Genomic DNA, 23051 nt, shown 5'->3' on the forward strand with positions numbered 1-23051 from the left:
GTCAAACCAGAATCCTTTCAGAACTCAGTACCGAAAAAGGCTAACATCTTTGTCTTTGTTCGGAACGAGAAAGACCATGAAACAGTGGTTAGTTACTGATAAACCTGCCATTAAGAGAACTTGTACTTCTACAACAGGATTTTTACACTTAAATATCCCCACTAGCCCCCGGATTGGAATCTGAAATACAGATCTCGAAGAGTGCTTTAACATTGTACTTGAATCTGGAATACTATCACGAAATAATTAAACTTGAATCGATAGAAAAATTGAAATAAAAGCTGTTTGTAAGAATCATTTTAAAAAATAACTTAGGTATTCCCTGTTCTTTGTAGGATAGTCTTCATATCACGAAATAATAAACGCTAGTATGTATTTCGAATTCAAATAATTTATTCCGAGTTAATAATTTTTTTAAAGAAATTTAAAAAAACTGTCTTTGTATTTTCCAGAGACGAGAAAAGACGAGACATTTCACGACATGTCTCGTCTCGTCTCGAAAACGAGACGGGAAAAGTAGTCTGTCTCGTCTAGTATCTCGCCTCAAAGGGACGAGATACTAGACGAGACACGAGGAATGTCTCGTCTCGTGGCAGCACTATTTTTATCAGAAAGAGAGTACATTAAAAGTCCAAATTGTAGCATAATGAAAAGTTACAAATGTTCAAAAGAAAAATTTAATTTTGGTTACTTATAGACTTAGCAGATCTTGTATATTTTGCATTTCATACGTGAATAAAACAAATTGAATTATAGGATGGAAACGAATTTTGTGTCAAATTCATAAAAATAAAAATCTCTCTTGAAATAACCAAAAAGGGACATTTTCTAATCATTTCTGATCATATATCCGTTCCAAACATCCACTCTCGATTTCAGCTATTGCGGATATAACGTTGTAATTCGAAATGTCAGAATGAACACGCAAGAACTGCAACGAGCCATAGAAGTTACACGGTTATTTGATTGACTCTGTTACCCACAGGAAAAGAGAGACTTATTTCCTTCACATAAAGTTTGTGTGTCTGTGCGTGTGTGTGTGAGAGAGAGAGAACAGAAAGATGCAAGGCATGATAAGGAATCGTCGAGAAAGATGGAGAGAGAGAGAGAGAGAGAAACGAATATAAATAAGAAAACTACTTATCATTACTCTGCATGATGAAGAATGCACACTCTGCTTAATCGGATTCTCGAGAGTGATGCCTTATAACATCTCAAACCAACGAATGTTTTATAGGAAAAAGGATACTACCTGATAGGGATTCGAACCGAGATTTTCCGTTTGGAAACCTAGGATGGCACCAATACACCACCGTTTACTCTACCCGAAACATGTTTTACAAAAGGTATAGTGTTTTTTTCTAAGAACAATAACATGAAAAGTGAATACTATAGACCAATTAAGTGTTTCGAATTGTCCCAGTAGCACTCACACTTAGTAGTACTTATTATTTGTCCTTTCCCAACCAACATTTGTAAATAGTCTTTATCATGATACAGGTATTTGCTTCCATACTCTTACGGATTGCTCGTTTAATGTGAGCAGTCACTCTTCGATTCTTCACAATCAATTTGTGAAAAAACTGGTTTAATCAAGATTTGAACCTACGTTTTCAACCTATATTATTCGTAAGTCCAGCACGTTACCCCTACACTGCCTTGCCACCTGAAAATATAACTCAAATCTTACGGAGTTTAGTTCTGCTAGTTGTAACTAACCGGCTTCTTTTTGTAAGGTTAGTTACACCAAAATGCACGCTGAAATTCATTTATTCGACGACCTAGAGACTAATAAACGAAATATACAATCCAGGAAAAATTACAGAAATAATAACATACTATTCAGTAATTACGCCATGCAAGTTCAAAAGTACTCTTATACAACAACAACAACAACTACTACTACTACTACTACTACTACTACTACTACTACTAATAATAATAATAATAATAATAATAATAATAATAATAATAATAATAATAATAAATGTTCAGCTTCGCTGCGGAGTCAGTCTAACGAACATTCTTTGAAGATTAGGTAGTTGTTCCATTTACTCTTCCGTTTACAGAAAATCAATGCACGTGATTTTAAAAATATATCCAAATAAATGCAACCATAATTACTTTTATTGTAAACGCCATTTACAATTGATAAAGAACAAACTTTTAACATTCCGACGTAGCTGTAAAAATTAAAAAACAAAAAGTGGAAGTTTTAATGTTCGAATGCATACTCCTAATAGGGCCAATACAGAACTTGAATACATTGCGTCTTACTAAGCGTAATCATCATGGCCAAGCGGTTCTAGGCAGCTGCTTGTAATACTTTTGATGTTCATGAGTATGGGTTCGAACCCCAATACTTACACTTCCTTTTTTTACTTGTTGCAGCCACGTCGGAAAGTTACATTTTTGCTCTTTATGAATTGTAAATGACGTATACATTCAAAATAGGAGTAATTATGGTGGTATTTATTTGGATATATTTTTAAAATAAAAAAAATAACAAAACGCTTTTGGCTTTCAGTTATACAACTTACAGACCCAAACTGAGATCACAACTGTCATATCATTTCCCGATGCTTATGCCACAACCAGTGGCGTATTTACGATTTTGTTTCGGGGGTTTCGGTAACTTTATTGCTTCAAATGTGATAATTCTGCAAGATATTTCATTACATTAATATAATAATAAAATTTCGGGGGCCTAAGCTCGAAAGCCCCCTTAAATACGCCACTGGCTACAATATTCGACGACTACACCGGATTCTAGTTCCTAGAGTAATTCGAAACCTACTTGAGTAGCGGGTTGCGCTCTTCATACGATCACGTTTCAGACGGAGATAAAGCGACTTAATCAATCACTATTACAGTGGTAGACAAGAAACCTCTGGTACAAAAGATCCTTGGTTCGACCCCAGTATATGGGAATTGGTTGTAGATAACATCGTGTTCGTGACCGCTTCATATTCTCATTCAACCAATTATTTCGGGCAGCGATGGCTCAGTGATAGAGTGTTCACCTCTGGTGCATGCGGGCTCTAGTTCGATCCCAGCTCGCGCCAAGTGAATTTTGTGGTGGACAAACACCGTGCGCGTGGGTTTTCTCGGTTCTCACTTTACTCATTCCGCCATTTCGTTCATTTCTCATCATCAGAGTCTCCTTTAGCCTAGCGGGCATAACCATGGGACGTAAAATTTAAAGATTTCATTTTCATTTTCAACCATTATTTCGTACTCATTTCCTTTCATCAATTATGCGTCTCCTTTAGTCTCGAGGGCATAAACATAGGACCTTAAACTAAAAATTTAATTTGCTTTTCCTTTCATGAACTACATTTTCTATGAGAACTCAACATATTACTATTTAGTCACAAAGTTTTAAAAAGCTATCGATAAATGCGAGAAAATATACCCTAGATTTAACGCATTTAAAATAGAAACATTGATAATAAAAGGTTAATTATACATCCAATATTTTTCTTTCATCTTATAAAACAAACACTTTGATTATGTACCGACTTATCCATAGTCCAACAGAAATTATACATTAGAGGTAGCACCAGATAACAGTTTCAGCCAAATAGTTTAATTGGAAACACATTTATAGCCAATATTACGTGAGATTATGGTGTCAATGACTAAGAAAATGAGTAACTCAACAAATGAAACGACTTAAGATGTACAAAACTTTGAAAATAAAAATATTTTGAAGCCCTGACCGCCCCAATCTCCATGCAATGTGAGAAGAACTCAGCCTCTAAACAAAATGAAGTTTGAATTCAAGATATGTTCTTGCCTAGAGTTTAATATATAAGGCAGCCGGCTCCTTCCCTAGTTTACCCACAATGATCTTCCCAGAGGTAGGTTGTATCCCAGAGGTTATGAGAGCTTTTGCCGGGCTTATCGTTTTTGTGTACCACCTCTGAGATATGAAGTGGCTTAAAAGGGATACGAAGGTCACTGCTAAACTTGACTGATTCATTCCTCAGCCAAATCTGGATAATGATCAACTATTAAATATTCCAATATATTTCTCTTCTCACATAAGTACCTAAAATGAAATTGAAAATATAAAAGACGAACATGTAAATTCAAATAATATATACCAACATTTCACCAAGTTTTCTTCAGGATGCAGGTCTACATCTTCTAAAATTAGTTAAACGTAAAATCTTCCATTTCATATCCTAATTGGCTTCAGCACGAGTTAGAAATTCCTCATTATCTGCAGATAATTTAGAATCCTCTAATCTTAGGATTTTTCTCCCTTTATTTAATAGACTACGTCTTCTCTTTTCTTCTTGGAATCAATGTAACTAAAAACAAGGAGTTTTCGGGAATTTGCCTTCATCCTAATGTGCCTCTACAGAAGATAGGAGTCTCTGGACGCCTGCCCTCATCCTCGTAGCTTCTACAATGAGGAGTCATGGGACCTTGGTCCTCTTCCTTATTCGCTTCCATTGAAGCGTGCATTCTCTGGAGTTCAGTCCTCGTCCTCTCCAGTTATTTAACGTGCAAGCCTCTTATACCACATTTCTTCTTTTGTTTCTTTCTTCTTTATATAATGTGTCCTCTTCTTTCCTAAAATCAACGTAACTGGAAGGAGTATTCGGGCAATTATCCTCATCCTAATGTGCCTGTACAGAAAATAGGAGTCTCAGGACGAATGCCCTCGTCCTTATTGCTTCTATAATGGGGCATCAACAGACCTTAGTCTTCCTCCTAATTCGCTTCCATTGAAGCTAGGATTCTCTAGACTTCAGTCCTCGTCCTCTGCAATTATTTAACGTAGAATCTTCTTATACGACATTTCTTGTTTTCCTTCTTTGTTCTTTATATAATGTGTCCTCATCATTCTTGAAATTAATGTAACTGGAAGCAAGGAGTTTTCGTTCATTTGTCCTCATCCTAACGCGACTATACTGAAGCTAGGACTCTCAGGACGAATGTCCTCGTCCTTATTGCTTCTATAATAAGACGTCAACAGACTTTAGTCCTCCTCTTAATTCGTTTCCCCAGAAGCTAGGATTCTCTGGACTTCAGTCCTCGTCCTCTCCAGTTAATTAAACGTGCAAGCCTCTTATACCACTTTTATTGTTTTCCTTCTTTATATAATGTGTCCGCTTCTTTCTTTGAAATCAATGTAACTAGAAACAAGGACTATTCGGGCATTTGTCCTCATCGTAATGTGCCTCTAGAGAAGGTAGGAGTCTCAGGACGAATGTATTCGTCCTTATTGTTTCTATAATGAGGCATCAACAGACCTTGGTCTTCCTCGTAATTTGCTTCCATTGAAGCTAGGAATCTCTAGACCTCAGTCCTCGTCCTCTGCAGTTACTTAAACGTAGAATCTTCTTATACCACACTTCTTGTTTTGCTTCTTTCTTTACATAATGTGTCCTCTTCTTTCTTGAAATCAATGTAACTGGAAGCAAGAAGTTTTCGGGCATTTCTCCTCATCCTAATGTGCCTCTTGAGAAGCTAGGAGTCTCAGGACGCCTGCCCTCGTCCTTATTGCTTCTATGATGAGGCGTCAAAATACCTTAGTCCTCCTCCTAATTCCCTTCAATTCAAGCTAGGATTCTCTGGACTTAAATCCTCGTCCTCTGCAGTTACTTAAACGTAGAATCTTTTTATACGACATTTCTTGTTTTGCTTCTTTCTTTACATTATGTGTCCTCTTATTTCTTGAAATCAATGTAACTGGAAACAGGTAGTTCTCGGACATTTATTCTCATCCTAATGTCCCTTTATAGAAGGTAGGAGTCTCAGGACGAAAGCCCTCGTCCATATTGCTTCTATAATGAGGACTCAACAGACCTTAGTCTTCCTCGTAATTTGCTTCCATTGAAGCTAGGAATCTCTAGACCTCAGTCCTCGTCCTCTGCAGTTACTTAAACGTAGAATCTTCTTATACCACACTTCTTGTTTTGCTTCTTTCTTTACATAATGTGTCCTCTTCTTTCTTGAAACCAATGTAACTGGGAGCAAGGAGTTTTCGGGCATTTCTCCTCATCCTAATGTGCCTCTACACAAAGTAGAAGTCTCAGGACGTAATGCCCTCGTCCTTATTTCTTCTATAATGAGATATCAACAGACCTTGGTCTTCCTGCTAATTCGCTTCCATTGAAGCTAGGATTCTCTAGACTTCAGTCCTCGTCCTTTGCAGTTACTTAAACGTAGAATCTTCTTATACCACACTTCTTGTTTTGCTTCTTTCTTTACATAATGTGTCCTCTTCTTTCTTGAAATCAATGTAACTGGAAGCAAGAAGTTTTCGGGCATTTCTCCTCATCCTAATGTGCCTCTTGAGAAGCTAGGAGTCTCAGGACGCCTGCCCTCGTCCTTATTGCTTCTATGATGAGGCGTCAAAATACCTTAGTCCTCCTCCTAATTCCCTTCAATTCAAGCTAGAATTCTCTGGACTTAAATCCTCGTCCTCTGCAGTTACTTAAACGTAGAATCTTTTTATACGACATTTCTTGTTTTGCTTCTTTCTTTACATTATGTGTCCTCTTATTTCTTGAAATCAATGTAACTGGAAACAGGTAGTTCTCGGACATTTATTCTCATCCTAATGTCCCTTTATAGAAGGTAGGAGTCTCAGGACGAAAGCCCTCGTCCATATTGCTTCTATAATGAGGCGTCAACTGACCTTAGTCCTCCTCCTAATTCGCTTCAATTGAAAGTAGGATTCTCTGGACTTCAATCATCGTCCTCTGCAGTTACTTAAACGTAGAATCTTCTTATACCACACTTCTCGTTTTGCTTCTTTCTTTACATAATGTGTCCTCTTCTTTCTTGAAATCAATGTAACTGGAAGCAAGAAGTTTTCGGGCATTTCTCCTCATCCTAATGTGCCTCTTGAGAAACTAGGAGTCTCAGGACGCCTGCCCTCGTCCTTATTGCTTCTATAATGAGGACTCAACAGACCTTAGTCTTCCTGCTAATTCGCTTCCATTGAAGCTAGGATTCTCTAGACTTCAGTCCTCGTCCTCTGCAGTTACTTAAACGTAGAATCTTCTTATACCACACTTCCTGTTTTGCTTCTTTCTTCTTTATATAACGTGTCCTCTTCTTTCTTGAAATCAATGTAACTGGAAGCAAGAAGTTTTCGGGCATTTCTCCTCATCCTAATGTGCCTCTTGAGAAACTAGGAGTCTCAGGACGCCTGCCCTCGTCCTTATTGCTTCTATAATGAGGACTCAACAGACCTTAGTCTTCCTCCTAATTCGCTTCCATTGAAGCTAGGATTCTCTAGACTTCAGTCCTCGTCCTCTGCAATTATTTAACGTAGAATCTTCTTATACGACATTTCTTGTTTTCCTTCTTTGTTCTTTATATAATGTGTCCTCATCATTCTTGAAATTAATGTAACTGGAAGCAAGGAGTTTTCGTTCATTTGTCCTCATCCTAATGTGACTATACTGAAGCTAGGACTCTCAGGACGAATGTCCTCGTCCTTATTGCTTCTATAATAAGACGTCAACAGACTTTAGTCCTCCTCTTAATTCGTTTCCCCAGAAGCTAGGATTCTCTGGACTTCAGTCCTCGTCCTCTCCAGTTAATTAAACGTGCAAGCCTCTTATACCACTTTTGTTGTTTTCCTTCTTTATATAATGTGTCCGCTTCTTTCTTTGAAATCAATGTAACTAGAAACAAGGACTATTCGGGCATTTGTCCTCATCGTAATGTGCCTCTAGAGAAGGTAGGAGTCTCAGGACGAATGTATTCGTCCTTATTGTTTCTATAATGAGGCATCAACAGACCTTGGTCTTCCTCGTAATTTGCTTCCATTGAAGCTAGGAATCTCTAGACCTCAGTCCTCGTCCTCTGCAGTTACTTAAACGTAGAATCTTCTTATACCACACTTCTTGTTTTGCTTCTTTCTTTACATAATGTGTCCTCTTCTTTCTTGAAATCAATGTAACTGGAAGCAAGGAGTTTTCGGGCATTTCTCCTCATCCTAATGTGCCTCTACACAAAGTAGAAGTCTCAGGACGTAATGCCCTCGTCCTTATTGCTTCTATAATGAGATATCAACAGACCTTGGTCTTCCTGCTAATTCGCTTCCATTGAAGCTAGGATTCTCTAGACTTCAGTCCTCGTCCTTTGCAGTTACTTAAACGTAGAATCTTCTTATACCACACTTCTTGTTTTGCTTCTTTCTTTACATAATGTGTCCTCTTCTTTCTTGAAATCAATGTAACTGGAAGCAAGAAGTTTTCGGGCATTTCTCCTCATCCTAATGTGCCTCTTGAGAAGCTAGGAGTCTCAGGACGCCTGCCCTCGTCCTTATTGCTTCTATGATGAGGCGTCAAAATACCTTAGTCCTCCTCCTAATTCCCTTCAATTCAAGCTAGGATTCTCTGGACTTAAATCCTCGTCCTCTGCAGTTACTTAAACGTAGAATCTTTTTATACGACATTTCTTGTTTTGCTTCTTTCTTTACATTATGTGTCCTCTTATTTCTTGAAATCAATGTAACTGGAAACAGGTAGTTCTCGGACATTTATTCTCATCCTAATGTCCCTTTATAGAAGGTAGGAGTCTCAGGACGAAAGCCCTCGTCCATATTGCTTCTATAATGAGGCGTCAACTGACCTTAGTCCTCCTCCTAATTCGCTTCAATTGAAAGTAGGATTCTCTGGACTTCAATCATCGTCCTCTGCAGTTACTTAAACGTAGAATCTTCTTATACCACACTTCTCGTTTTGCTTCTTTCTTTACATAATGTGTCCTCTTCTTTCTTGAAATCAATGTAACTGGAAGCAAGAAGTTTTCGGGCATTTCTCCTCATCCTAATGTGCCTCTTGAGAAACTAGGAGTCTCAGGACGCCTGCCCTCGTCCTTATTGCTTCTATAATGAGGACTCAACAGACCTTAGTCTTCCTGCTAATTCGCTTCCATTGAAGCTAGGATTCTCTAGACTTCAGTCCTCGTCCTCTGCAGTTACTTAAACGTAGAATCTTCTTATACCACACTTCCTGTTTTGCTTCTTTCTTCTTTTTATAACGTGTCCTCTTCTTTCTTGAAATCAATGTAACTGGAAGCAAGGAGTTTGCGGGCATTTATCCTCATTGTAATGTGCCTCTAGAGAAGGTAGGAGTCTCAGGACGAATGCCCTCGTCCTTATTGCTTCTATAATGAGGCATCAACAGACCTTAGTCTTCCTGCTAATTCGCTTCCATTGAAGCTAGGATTCTCTAGACCTCAGTCCTCGTCCTCTGCAGTTACTTAAACGTAGAATCTTCTTATACGGCATTTCTTGTTTTGCTTCTTTCTTTACATAATGTGTCCTCTTCTTTCTTGAAATCAATGTAACTGGAAGCAAGAAGTTTTCGGGCATTTCTCCTCATCCTAATGTGCCTCTTGAGAAGCTAGGAGTCTCAGGACGCCTGCCCTCGTCCTTATTGCTTCTATAATGAGGCGTCAACAGACCTTAGTCCTCCTCCTAATTCGCTTCAATTGAAAGTAGGATTCTCTGGACTTCAATCCTCGTCCTCTGCAGTTACTTAAACGTAGAATCTTTTTATACGACATTTCTTGTTTTGCTTCTTTCTTCTTTATATAACGTGTCCTCTTCTTTCTTGAAATCAATGTAACTGGAAACAAGGAGCTTTGGGGCATTTCTCCTTATCCTAATGTGCCTCTAAAGAAGCTACGAGTCTCAGGACGCCTGCCCTCGTCCTTATTGCTTCTATAATGAGGACTCAACAGACCTTAGTCTTCCTCGTAATTTGCTTCCATTGAAGCTACGATTCTCTTGACTTCACTTCTCGTTTACTGCAATTCCTTAAACGTAGAATCTTCTTATACCACACTTCTTCTTTCGCTTCTTCTGTATATAATGTGTCCTCTTCTTTCTTGAAACCAATGTAACTGGAAGCAAGGAGTTATCGGGCATTTCTCCTCATCCTAATGTGCCCGTACAGAAACTAGAAGTCTCAGGACGAAAGCCCTCGTCCTTATTTCTTCTATAATGGGGCATCAACAGACCTTGGTCTTCCTGCTAATTCGCTTCCATTGAAGCTAGGATTCTCTAGACTTCAGTCCTCGTCCTCTGCAGTAGTAGTATTGGCCCCACCTGAGGATAACTTTTGGCCCCTGGTTCCCTGCCTCAGGTCTCATGGTCCCTGGCCGGGGTCAATGACCTAGGGGTACTTAGGACCACCCCTTCTAAATTTTGGCAGGGGTACCATGGCCCACCCCTAAATTTTTGCAGGGGTACATAGGACCACCCCCCTTAAATTTTGGAAATTTCCAAATCTAAAACTTTTGTATGGTAGCCTAGGACCAAAGTATGTACCTGTATCAGTATTGGGAGTCTATATCGTTCCCTTTCATGGGTAAAAAATTGCCAAAAATTGAAATTTCGGAGGTTTTTGACCTAATATATCCCCTTTGATGAGGTGTTATTACCCTATATGGTTATATGGGCGTATACAGGTGTCCATTAGCTTTTATAACGTATGGGTATATTGATGCACCCCTTGAAAAATTTGGGAGGGGTACCTTGGCCCACCATCTGAATTTTGGAAATTGACCAATTTAAACATTGGGTATTATAGTACAGGGCCCTAATGTGTATCATGATAAATTTGGGTGGTCCACCTTGTTCCTTTCTAGAGGTACACAATTGCCAAAATATAAACGTAAGCAATAAGTTGTACCACGTGTTTGGTTTCGACTTAAGTTATCCCCTTGGATGAGGTCCTATTACCTTATATGGTTATATGGGCGTATACAGGGGTCCATTCCCTTTCATAAGATATGGGTATATTGGTGCACCCCTTTAAAATTTGGGAGGGGTACCTTGGCTCATCCCTTAAATTTTGGAAATTGCCCAATTTAAACATTTGGTATTATAGTACTGGACCCTAACATGTATTACGATAAATTTGGGTGGTCCACCTCGTTCCCTTCTAGGGTTACACAATTGCCAAAATATAAACGTAAGCAATACGTTGTACCACGTGTTTGGTTTCGACCTAAGTTATCCCCTTGGATGAGGTCCTATTACCTTATATGTTTATATGGTTATGTATAGGGGTTTATTTCCTTTCATAAGACATAGGTATAGTGGTGCACCCCTTTTAAAATTAGGGAGGGGTACCTTGACTCACCCCTTAAATTTTGGAAATTGCCCAATTTAGACATTTGGTATTATAGTACTGGACCCTAACATGTATTATGATAAATTTGGGTGGTCCACCTCGTTCCCTTTTAGGGGTACAAAATTGCCAAAATATAAACGTAAGCAATACGTTGTACCACGTGTTTGGTATTTTGGCCCAATTTATCCCGTTTGATGTAGTCTTATTACCTTATATGGTTATATGGTTATGTATAGGGGTTTATTCCCTATCATAAGACATAGGTACATTTGTGCACTCCTGTAAAAATTTGGGAAGGGTACCTTGGCCCACCCCTTAAATTTTAGAAATTGCTCATTTTATATATTTGGTATTATAGTACTGGACCCTAACATTGTTTCAAATTTCGCACTTTATGTTAAAGTTCAGTTTATCACAATTCCCAAATTTAAAGAATACTTCTCTCGATATACCTAAGTCTTAGAATTAATCATATAATTATATGTTCAATAAGGTCAATAATGTCCGTCATTTGTTTACCTGAGTAGAACCAACTGTTTAAGTGTGTACTCAAACTTAAGAAGTACCACAACAAAGGAAATGAATCCCTGTACACTACCTCATCAAGGTCAATCACTTGGTACATCGTATTGCTTACGTTTATATTTGATCCATAGGCTGGAATAATCAAAACCAATGACGCAATTTCATTTGACAATTCTCAAATTATCCTACAAAGTTTCAATGTACCAATGTCCTGGACTCCTAATCCATCATAGGTCAATAACTGATCACGTGATCATACTCATATTTGACAATGATTTACCCAATGAATGAGATACTATCCAATTTTAAGAACAATTACCAATTATTGATATGACAATAAGAAATGTACCCCTCCCAAAATTTAAGATTGGTACACAAATACACCTGTGTCTTATGAAAAAAAGTAATAAATCCTGTAGTTATTCAATAGTAAAGCCGGTCAATAACCTTTAAATTTTGAATGTTTGGACATAAGAGGAACACCAACATCTACAATGGTCCTAGAAAATGTTTACCGAATTATGTTATCTGATAATTCCCAAATTTAAAAGGGGACATAAACATATAAAGGTAATAAACCATATAACGTGCTAAATACTTATCAAAGGGTCAATAACCTCCGAAATTTGATTTTGGTAGTTCTTTACCCATGAAAGTGAACGATGTGGACCATCCAAATTTATAGTGGTACATATTGAAGACCTGTACGAAGATACCAAATGCTTATATTAAACAGTTTTTTAAAACTGAATGGATGAGCCAAGATACTCCTCCCAAATTTTAAAGGGTGCATCAATGTACCATGTCTTATAATATGAAATGAACCTATATACATAACCATATAACCATATACGGTAATAAGACCACATCAAACGGGAAAATTAGGCCAAAAACCAAACACGTGGTACAACATATTGATTATGTTTATATTTTTGCAATTTTTTTACTCATGAAAGGGAACAAGGTGGACCACCCAAATTTATCATGATACATATTGAGATCATGTACTATGATAGCGAATGCTTATATTGGAAAATTTCCAAAATTTAAGGGTTTGGCTATGGTACCCCTCCCAAAAATTTAAAGGGGTGCATCAATGTACCTATGTCTTATGATAGAAAATAGACCCCTATACATGACCATATAATCATATAAGGTAATAGGACCTCATCCAAGGGAATAAATTAGGTCAAAACGAAACACGTGGTTGTACTAAAATTTGGCAATTTCGTACCCTTGAAAGGGAACGAAATGAACCACCCAAATTTATAGTAATACATGTTAGGGTCCAGTACTATAATACCAAATATATAAAATGAGCAATTTCTAAAATTTAAGGGGTGGGCCAAGGTACCCTTCCCAAATTTTTAAAGGGGTGCACCAATATACCTATGTCTTATGAAAGGAAATAAACCCCTATACATAACCATATAACCATATAAGGTAATAAGACTACATCAAACGGGATAAATTGGGCCAAAATACCAAACACGTGGTACAACGTATTGCTTACGTTTATATTTTGGCAATTGTGTACCCCTAAAAAGGAACGAGATGGACCACCTAAATTTATCATAATACAAGTTAGGGTCCAAAATACCAAATGTTAAAATTGGGCAATTTCCAAAATTTAAGGGGTGGGTCAAGGTACCCCTCCCAAATTTTAAAAGGGTGCACCAATATATCCATGTCTTATGAAAGGAAATAAACCCCTATACATAACCATATAAACATATAAGGTAATAGGACCTCATCCAAGGGGATAACTTAGGTCGAAACCAAACACGTGGTACAACGTATTGCTTACGTTTATATTTTGGCAATTGTGTACCTCTAGAACGGAACAAGGTGGACCACCCAAATTTATCATGATACACATTAGGGTCCTGTACTATAATACCCAATGTTTAAATTGGTCAATTTCCAAAATTCAGATGGTGGGCCAAGGTACCCCTCCCAAATTTTTCAAGGGGTGCATCAATATACCCATATGTTATAAAAGCTAATGAACACCTGTATACGCCCATATAACCGTATAGGGTAATAACACCTCATCAAAGGAGATATATTAGGTCAAAAACCTCCGAAATTTCAATTTTTGGCAATTTTTTACCCATGAAGGGGAACGACATAGACCCCCAATACTGATACAGGTACATACTATGGTCCTAGGCTACCATACAAAAGTTTTAGATTTGGCAATTTCCAAAATTTAAGGGGGGTGGTCCTATGTACCCCTGCAAAAATTTAGGGGGTAGGCCATGGTACCCCTGCCAAAATTTAGAAGGGGTGGTCCTAAGTACCCCTAGGTCATTGACCCCGGCCAGGGACCATGGGTCCTGAGGCAGGGACCCAGGGGCCAAAAGTTATCCTCAGGTGGGGCCAATACTACTGCAGTTACTTAAACGTAGAATATTCTTATACCACACTTCTTGTTTTGGTTCTTTCTTCTTTATATAACGTGTCCTCTTCTTTCTTGAAATCAATGTAACTGGAAACAAGGAGCTTTGGGGCATTTCTCCTTATCCTAATGTGCCTCTAAAGAAGCTACGAGTCTCAGGACGCCTGCCCTCGTCCTTATTGCTTCTATAATGAGGACTCAACAGACCTTAGTCTTCCTCGTAATTTGCTTCCATTGAAGCTACGATTCTCTTGACTTCACTTCTCGTTTACTGCAATTCCTTAAACGTAGAATCTTCTTATACCACACTTCTTGTTTCGCTTCTTCTGTATATAATGTGTCCTCTTCTTTCTTGAAACCAATGTAACTGGAAGCAAGGAGTTATCGGGCATTTCTCCTCATCCTAATGTGCCTGTACAGAAACTAGGAGTCTCAGGACGAAAGCCATCGTCCTTATTGCTTCTATAATGGGGCATCAACAGACCTTGGTCTTCCTGCTAATTCGCTTCCATTGAAGCTAGGATTCTCTAGACTTCAGTCCTCGTCCTCTGCAGTTACTTAAACGTAGAATCTTCTTATACCACACTTCTTGTTTTGCTTCTTTCTTCTTTATATAATGTGTCCTCATCTTTCTTGAAATCAATGTAACTGGAAGCAAGGAGTTTTCGTTCATTTGTCCTCATCCTAATGTGACTATACTGAAGCTAGGACTCTCAGGACGAATGTCCTCGTCCTTATTGCTTCTATAATAAGACGTCAACAGACTTTAGTCCTCCTCTTAATTCGTTTCCCCAGAAGCTAGGATTCTCTGGACTTCAGTCCTCGTCCTCTCCAGTTAATTAAACGTGCAAGCCTCTTATACCACTTTTATTGTTTTCCTTCTTTATATAATGTGTCCGCTTCTTTCTTTGAAATCAATGTAACTAGAAACAAGGACTATTCGGGCATTTGTCCTCATCGTAATGTGCCTCTAAAGAAGCTACGAGTCTCAGGACGCCTGCCCTCGTCCTTATTGCTTCTATAATGAGGACTCAACAGACCTTAGTCTTCCTCGTAATTTGCTTCCATTGAAGCTACGATTCTCTTGACTTCACTTCTCGTTTACTGCAATTCCTTAAACGTAGAATCTTCTTATACCACACTTCTTGTTTCGCTTCTTCTGTATATAATGTGTCCTCTTCTTTCTTGAAACCAATGTAACTGGAAGCAAGGAGTTTTCGTTCATTTGTCCTCATCCTAATGTGCCTCTATAGAAGGTAGGAGTCTTAGGACGAATGCCCTCGTCCTTATTGCTTCTATAATTAGGCGTCAACATACCCTAGTCCTCCTCCTAATTCGCTTCTATTGAAGCTAGGGTTCTCTGGACTTCAGTCCTCGTCCTCCTGAATCTACTTGAAGAAGGACATAGAAAGAAGGAATGGTCTTCGCTATAAGGAACACACTTGATTCACATCAAATAAGACAATTTGTAATTTGAATTATAATTTGACAAACGTTTCCTAGATATTTCTATTGTTGTGTACAATTTGTTGAACATTTAATTGTTGTATTTTTCAGAGATTTATTGTCAGATCTCGGTTCAAGATATACATATAATACTGTAATATGACTAAAGCATTTTGGTAAAGGCTAAATAATATTTTATAATAATTTTGACATTAATATTTTGTAAACCTTCATATTTTAAATACAAATACAACTCAATTCCCAGTCTGTTGCTGCTAGGTCGTTCGCACGTGTAAAGAAATTAAGGAAGTCTCGTAACAATTCAAAACTGTCTAGATAGAACATTCTTTTAATAGGAAATATAACTTATGTATGTAGCAATGTGTCAAGGCAATAACAAATACTTCCACTTCACGTTATGAGGTAATTCTAAAAATGTAATTGTAAGCGGAAGAAAGGACGCTACCAAAAACTAGGAAGAAAAGGCAGGTGGACAAAATGAGTAGTGAACTCGAGAGAGTTTCGAAGTGACCATCAAAGAAGAAGGATCAACCTCTCAAATCTTTACTCATCAAAATCTGGGTGAGTACATGCTTGTTACAATTTGATAACATACTTTTATTATTAGACTTTGTCACCAAATTCGTTTAATTCATAACCTAACTTCAAAATTCAATATGACAGTTGTTATAGATTTTGACGTAAGGCCACAGCACCATTTTTGGGTAATTATCTGATCTGATATCTCCACTTTTATTTTTACAATCAAAACCATCCATCTTAACAAATTAATCGCTCTACCTAAAATTAAATGGTTAAGTTTGTTATGAGAAAACTCTTTAAATTGCCCCCATGCTAATATGGTTATTAATACATTGAGCTATGTGTGGATAAAATTGTGTATGTCAACGCCCGGATTTCGGTCCAATAAGTTGGCATATGTTAATACAGGGATCATTTTTACCTCCCAAAAAGACGACATGTCCCGATAAAAAACCGGATGCTTGGTAATTCGATGCTCAGTTTGTAGATCACATCAAATTTATTTAGGGTATAGAACTTTAAGTTTGAAGATTGTCGGACGACATGGTGACTGTAGATGTGTGTGCAGATCTGTTGTGTGTTAATCTCAGTTAATGTTCGTAGGTGTCATTGAGAAAATTTCCCTCCACTGATTTAAATTTTTCCCTTTTCTTATGAAATGTTCCCTAGTTTTTGAGTGTCGAATTCCTATGACAGAAGCTATGTGATGAAATTAATTTACCTATATTAAAGGAAGTGCCAACCACATTTGTTTTATTCATTTGCTTTCCGCTTCTAATTTCTTTTCTTTTTTTACTTTTCCCTTCAAGTTTTTCAACAAAAAATACACATAAATACACCCAGCCAATAATTGATGCAAATTATGCTACTTTGAGCAGACATACATAAACTATTGCTATTGCATTGATTTATTTCTGAAGAACAAAGAAAAATTAAGCATTTATATTTGTCCATCAATCAGAGCGAGAATTTCCCTGGATTTTCACGTTTTATCAACAAAAAATTCCCGTTTTTCCCTTTTCCTAAACTTAGCTATGAAATTTCCCTAGATTAGGAAAATTTCCCTCAAATTACGAATACTGATTTCAGTTTGTGTCTGCAATTCAAGTACGTGAAACATGCTCTAAAACTCCAGAGGACAGCAGGAAAGCAAATAATAAAGTACGATACAACCTTTGTCACTCTCCAATGTGTCGATAAGGACTCCTGTTTACTGTGTCCTTACAAATATTTTAAGTCTGATGCGTATCAGTAGCGATTCCTTCATGATACAACGGAATAGTTTATTTCATCTCTTTTATAGGTGTAAGTAAGACTTACGTATGGACGACTCCAAAAGTGCTATACCACCTGCAATTTTTTTTCCGCAATAGTAGGAAACCCAAAACATCAGGGTCATTGGAATGGTTGAGAGAAAGGCGTTGGATAAAACCTCAATTTTGTTAAAAATATATCAGTGTAGCAAACTGCAAAAAGGGAGTAAAATAAATTGTTAAGAATGACGGTTTTATTATTGTAAGGGAAACGCATGATAAAAAGTTACAAAATGATCTTACTTTAGCAGTTCAAACAATGCGAATAATAAGAAATAGATATCAGAGGAAAGCAGTTTATTTCCCTTTTCAAAAAACACGTAAAAAAAAAGAAAAAGATTACATAATGTAAAAGTTTAATATTAAAGCCTAACAGCACAACAAACATCCACAAGAAACAAAAAGAGAGAAAGCACAGACTAAGGGACATCATTGGCGTAGCAGACTTACGGGCCTCCCATGCAAGATAAAGAGATGGGACTCTAGTTGTGTAGCAAACATGTGTGCACTTTTTTCAATGAGCGGTCCCAAAGGCCAAATGGGATGGAAATCTCCGAGAGAGAGGAACAAAAAACTTTCTTATGATAAATTCTAGATCTAATTCTAAGCGCTTGTTTTTGACAGGTGCTTTCTTGTTTCTTTTTTTCAGGAACAGAACTTTGGCTCCTAAGAAATTACAGTATATTATATTAAAAATCTGCAACTGGACTTATTTACCTTGCAATTTGTGGGAATAGAGAAATTGCCATTAGAATACATTATTGTAAAAATTAAGTTGTATTACTTTATCTATCACAAGTCTTATTGTGTCCCTATAGCTCGTTCCGCCCTCTCCCAACAAAGATCGATATCGAAAATTTAGGTTATGGAATATACTTGAATCAACAATCAAAATCTAATTGTGTTCTTGTATTTCCGTGTCTAAGGATGAGGGGGATGGGGGTGAATCCGAACAAACATTTTAACCCAAAAAATTCATTAAAATAAAAGTAGTTATACTTCCCCCTTAATAGAAAAGTATTACTGTAAATTATCTTTTACCTCTGTTTCGGATTGATTCAGAAATCAGCGACAGTACACATTTTACATAGTATAGCAATATACTCAGTAATTTTTCATAACCAAGGAAACCGGAAGATCAAATTCCTGTGATGTTAAGGTGGAATGTTCTACAAAAATCATAATTCATTGTTCTTATTTCTATCAGTAATTTCCACATAGACTCAGAGCTACAAGACTAATAGAACTAGAAATGAGAGATTTAATTCCATTTTTCTCTCAGACTAAAAGACTTCTATAAGTCCCCTATCCCGGGCTAATTCTGGCTACTGGGGCTTCGAGGTAATCGGTACCAGAAAGAGGAAAGTTTGTCGTCTCTTAAATCTCGACAGTTTGTAACAACAGATCTCACATTTAATGTTGTTATTTCTTCGTTACAAAACACTTCTGGTTGACTCTATTCATGGTGAATTACTGAACTTATGCACTCTGCATAAAAAAAGATACAGCTAACACCTTCTAGCTAGGCCATCCATTATATACCTTCTTATCCCATAATATTGTCTAGTAGAAAGACCCCCTCACTCTCTTCCTTTCCTCTCTCCCATATTAAAATCAGCAAAAACAAGAGAGCAATTCTAATTACAAAACATACGTGTATTAGTGTCAATCAAGTGAAAGAACAAAAATGAGGCGAGACGAGATTCATAAGTTGATATAGGAGAAACTTAAACATATCTCAATGAAAAATTGAAACCAATAGATATCCGTTAGAGGTGCGGAAGTGAAACGGAGAGAGAAAAGGAGATAGAAGAAGAAAGAGAAAAGGGAGCACAGATAAAAATATTGGATTTAAACGTAGGAAGAAAGGAACCTAACATTATAAAGTTCAATTTACAGAAATCTAACAGTAGTATACAAATAACGTTTGCTTTTTTTACACTTTTGTCAGAACTATTCGAATAAATACATAGAAAATGCTTGAAAAATCCAAAATGAACACCAAACTTGGTGGTCAAATTAAATATTCAATTTGCAGTAAAACTCAAAAGTTACGAGACACATCTAGGATCAAGCCAAAAGTTTAACACACAGCCTGTCTTTCCTCATGGTTTGGTTGCAAATTCGGTATTGTTCATTAAACGTACTGATCTGAAATACATTATAATAAACTTAGTAGGTAGCGTAGTTCATACGTTCCATTCCAGACTATTAATGTAAACTGAACAAAAAAGAAAAAGAAAAGATAGAAAAAAGACAGAAAGAAAAATTGAATGAGTAATATTATACTGCTAAGTTTCTATCAGAAAGAGAATACATTAAAATTCCAGATTGTATCATAATGAAAAGTTACAAATGTTTAAAAGGAAAATTGGATGATGGTTCCTTATGGACGTAGCAGATCTTGCATATTTCGCATTTCGTACATGGTCAAAACAAACTGAATTACAGGTCGGAAACGAATTTTGTGTTAAATTAATATAAATAAAATGTCTCTTGAAATGACCAAAAAGGAGGCCATTTTCTAGTCATTTCTCAACATTTGTCTGTTCAGAACTTTCACTCTCAGTTTCACCTACTGAGGATATAACGTTGTAATTTGTAATGATATAATGAACACGCTCGAGCTGAAACGGGTTATCGCTGTAACACGGTGATTCCATTAAGACTCGGTAACACACAGAAAAAAGAAACTACATATTTCCTTGACATAGAATGTGTTTGTGTGTATGTGTGAGGGAGAGAGAGAAGAGAAGAGAAACATGCAAGACATCATAAGGAAACGTCAAGAAAGATTGAAAAGAGAGGAAAAGAGACGAATATAAATATGAAAATTACTTATCATTACTCTGTATGATGAAGAACGAACACCCTGTTTAATTGGATTCTCGCAAGTGATGCCTTGTAACTTCTCCAACTAACGTTTCTTGCGAATGTTTTATGGAAGAAAAAAATACTACCGATGCGGATTTGAAGAAACATTTTCCGTTTGGAAGTCTAGAGTAAAAATACTCTACCGGTTACTCTATCCACAACATATTTGACAAAAGGTATAGTGTTTCTTTCAAAGTGTAATAACATGAAAAGTGCAAACTACAAACCAATTAAGTGTATCGAATTATCCTAGTAGCCCCGCTTCCACATTCTTATGGATTGCTCGTTTAGTAAGAGAAGTCACTCTTCGATTTTTCACGATCAATTTGTGAAAAAACCTTTGGTTTGACCAATATTTGAACCTACATTTTGAACCTATACTATTCGTAAGTCCAGCACGTTGCCTCTACACTAACTTGCCATCTGAAACTATAACTCAAATCTTACTGTCCGTGAGTATGGGTTCGAACTCCAATACTTCCACTTTCGTTTTTTACCTTTTTGCAGCTATGTCAGAACTTTACATTTTTGTTTTTTATCAATTGTAAATGGCGTTTACATTCAAAATAAGAATAATTATGGTGGCATTTATTTGGATATTTTTTTTTAAAATAAAGAAAAGAATAGCAATACGTAAAGACAAAAACAATTATCGGTACTAAACATTACCAATAATAATAACTTCGAAAGACTAAAACGAACAGCTTATCTCCAAACGACGGGACTTATACTTTTGGTTAAAGTACGTTAAAGTCCACTGTGTTCTATAGTTCCAAACGGACTTGAACCCATGTCCATGCGGACAAGACGTAAATAAATCTTTTTTGTAACGCTGCACACAACCTTGAATTATTGGACAATAACATGTGTAGTACTGTTCCCGACTTTTATGTATACATAAAATCGATCCCATCTCATGTCATATGGACTTTATGGTGGATAAACACCACGTGTGTGGATTTTCTGGAAACGGAAGAGTAAATGCTACCACTGCTTAATCTTTGTTAACTTGACTCCGCATATTGATGTTATTATTCGTTGAAATGACAATTATACATTGAAGCTGAGTATTTATTATTATTATTATTATTATTATTATTATTATTATTATTATTATTATTATTATTATTATTATTATTATTATTATTATTAGCATAGTTTTGAACTTTCAAAGTATAATTACTGCATAGTATGTTATATTTGCCTCTCCTTCTCCCTTTCCATCTTTATTGACATTTCCGTATGTTTTGCATCTTTCTCTTCTCTCTCTCTCTCACGTCAGACATACATTGTATGTAAAGGAAATAAGTAAAGTCTCTTTTTTTCTTTGGGTTACCAAGTACGATCGAATCACCGTGTCACTGCGATGACCCGTTTCATCTCTAACGTGTTCATTCTATCATTACAAATTACGTTATGTCCTCAATGGGTGAAATTGGGAGTGAAAGTTCGGAACATCAAATGTTAAGAAATGACTAGAAAATGGCCCGCTTTTTGGTAATTTCAAGAGACGTTCTATTTGTATTAATTTGACACAAAATTCATTTCAATCCTATAATTCAATTTGTTTTATCAACGTATGAAATATGCACGATTTGCTAAGTCCATAAGGAACCAACATCCAATTTTCCTTTTAGACATTTGTAACTTGACACAATTTGGACTTTTAATGTGGGCTCTTTTAATGTGGGCTAGAAACTTAGCAGTATAATATCACTCATTCAAATTTTCTTTCTGTCTTTTTTCTATCTTTTCTTTTTCTTTTTTGTTCAGTTTACATTAATAGTCTGGAATGGAACGTATGAACTACGCTACCTACTAAGTTTATTATAATGTATTTCAGATCAGTACGTTTAATGAACAATACCGAATTTGCAACCAAACCATGAGGAAAGACAGGCTGTGTGTTAAACTTTTGGCTTGATCCTAGATGTGTCTCGTAACTTTTGAGTTTCACTGCAAATTGAATATTTAATTTGACCACCAAGTTTGGTGTTCATTTTGGATTTTTCAAGCATTTTCTATGTATTTATTCGAATAGATCTGACAAAAGTGTAAAAAAAGCAAACGTTATTTGTATACTACTGTTAGATTTCTGTAAACTGAACTTTATAATGTTAGGTTTCTTTCTTCCTACGTTTAAATCCAATATTTTTATCTGTGCTCCTTTTTCTCTTTCTTCTTCTACCTCCTTTTCTCTCTCCGTTTCACTTCCGCACCTCTAACGGATATCTATTGGTTTCAATTTTTCATTGAGATATGTTTAAGTTTCTCCCTATATCAACTTATGAATCTCGTCTCGCCTCATTTTTGTTCTTTCACTTGATTGACACTAATTTACGTATGTTTTGTAATTAGAATTGCGCTCTTGTTTTTGCTGATTTTAATATGGGAGAGAGGAAAGGAGGAGAGTGAGGGGGAATCTTTCTACTAGACACGGTTATGGGATAAGAAGGTATATATTGGATGGCCTAGCTAGAAGGTGTTATCTGTTGCTTTTCTTTCTTTTTTATGAAAGTGTATAAGTTAAATAATTCACCATAAATAGAGTCAACCAGAAATGCTTTGTAACGAAGAAATAACAACATTAAATGTGAGATCTGTTGTAACAAACTGTCGAGATTTAAGAGACGACAAACTTTCCTCTTTCTGGTACCGATTACCTCGAAGCCCCAGTAGCCAGAATTAGCCCGGGATAGGGGACTTTTATTTTAAAAAATGACAATCTCAGCAAACTGCAGAAGTCTTTTAGTCTGAGAGAAAAAAGGAATTAAATCGCTCATTTCTAGTTCCATTAGTCTTGTAGTTCTGAGTTTGAGTCAAAATTAC

Source organism: Thermobia domestica, chromosome 11, assembly GCF_964235325.1.
Source record: "Thermobia domestica chromosome 11, izTheDome1.hap1.1, whole genome shotgun sequence".
Taxonomy (NCBI): domain Eukaryota; kingdom Metazoa; phylum Arthropoda; class Insecta; order Zygentoma; family Lepismatidae; genus Thermobia; species Thermobia domestica.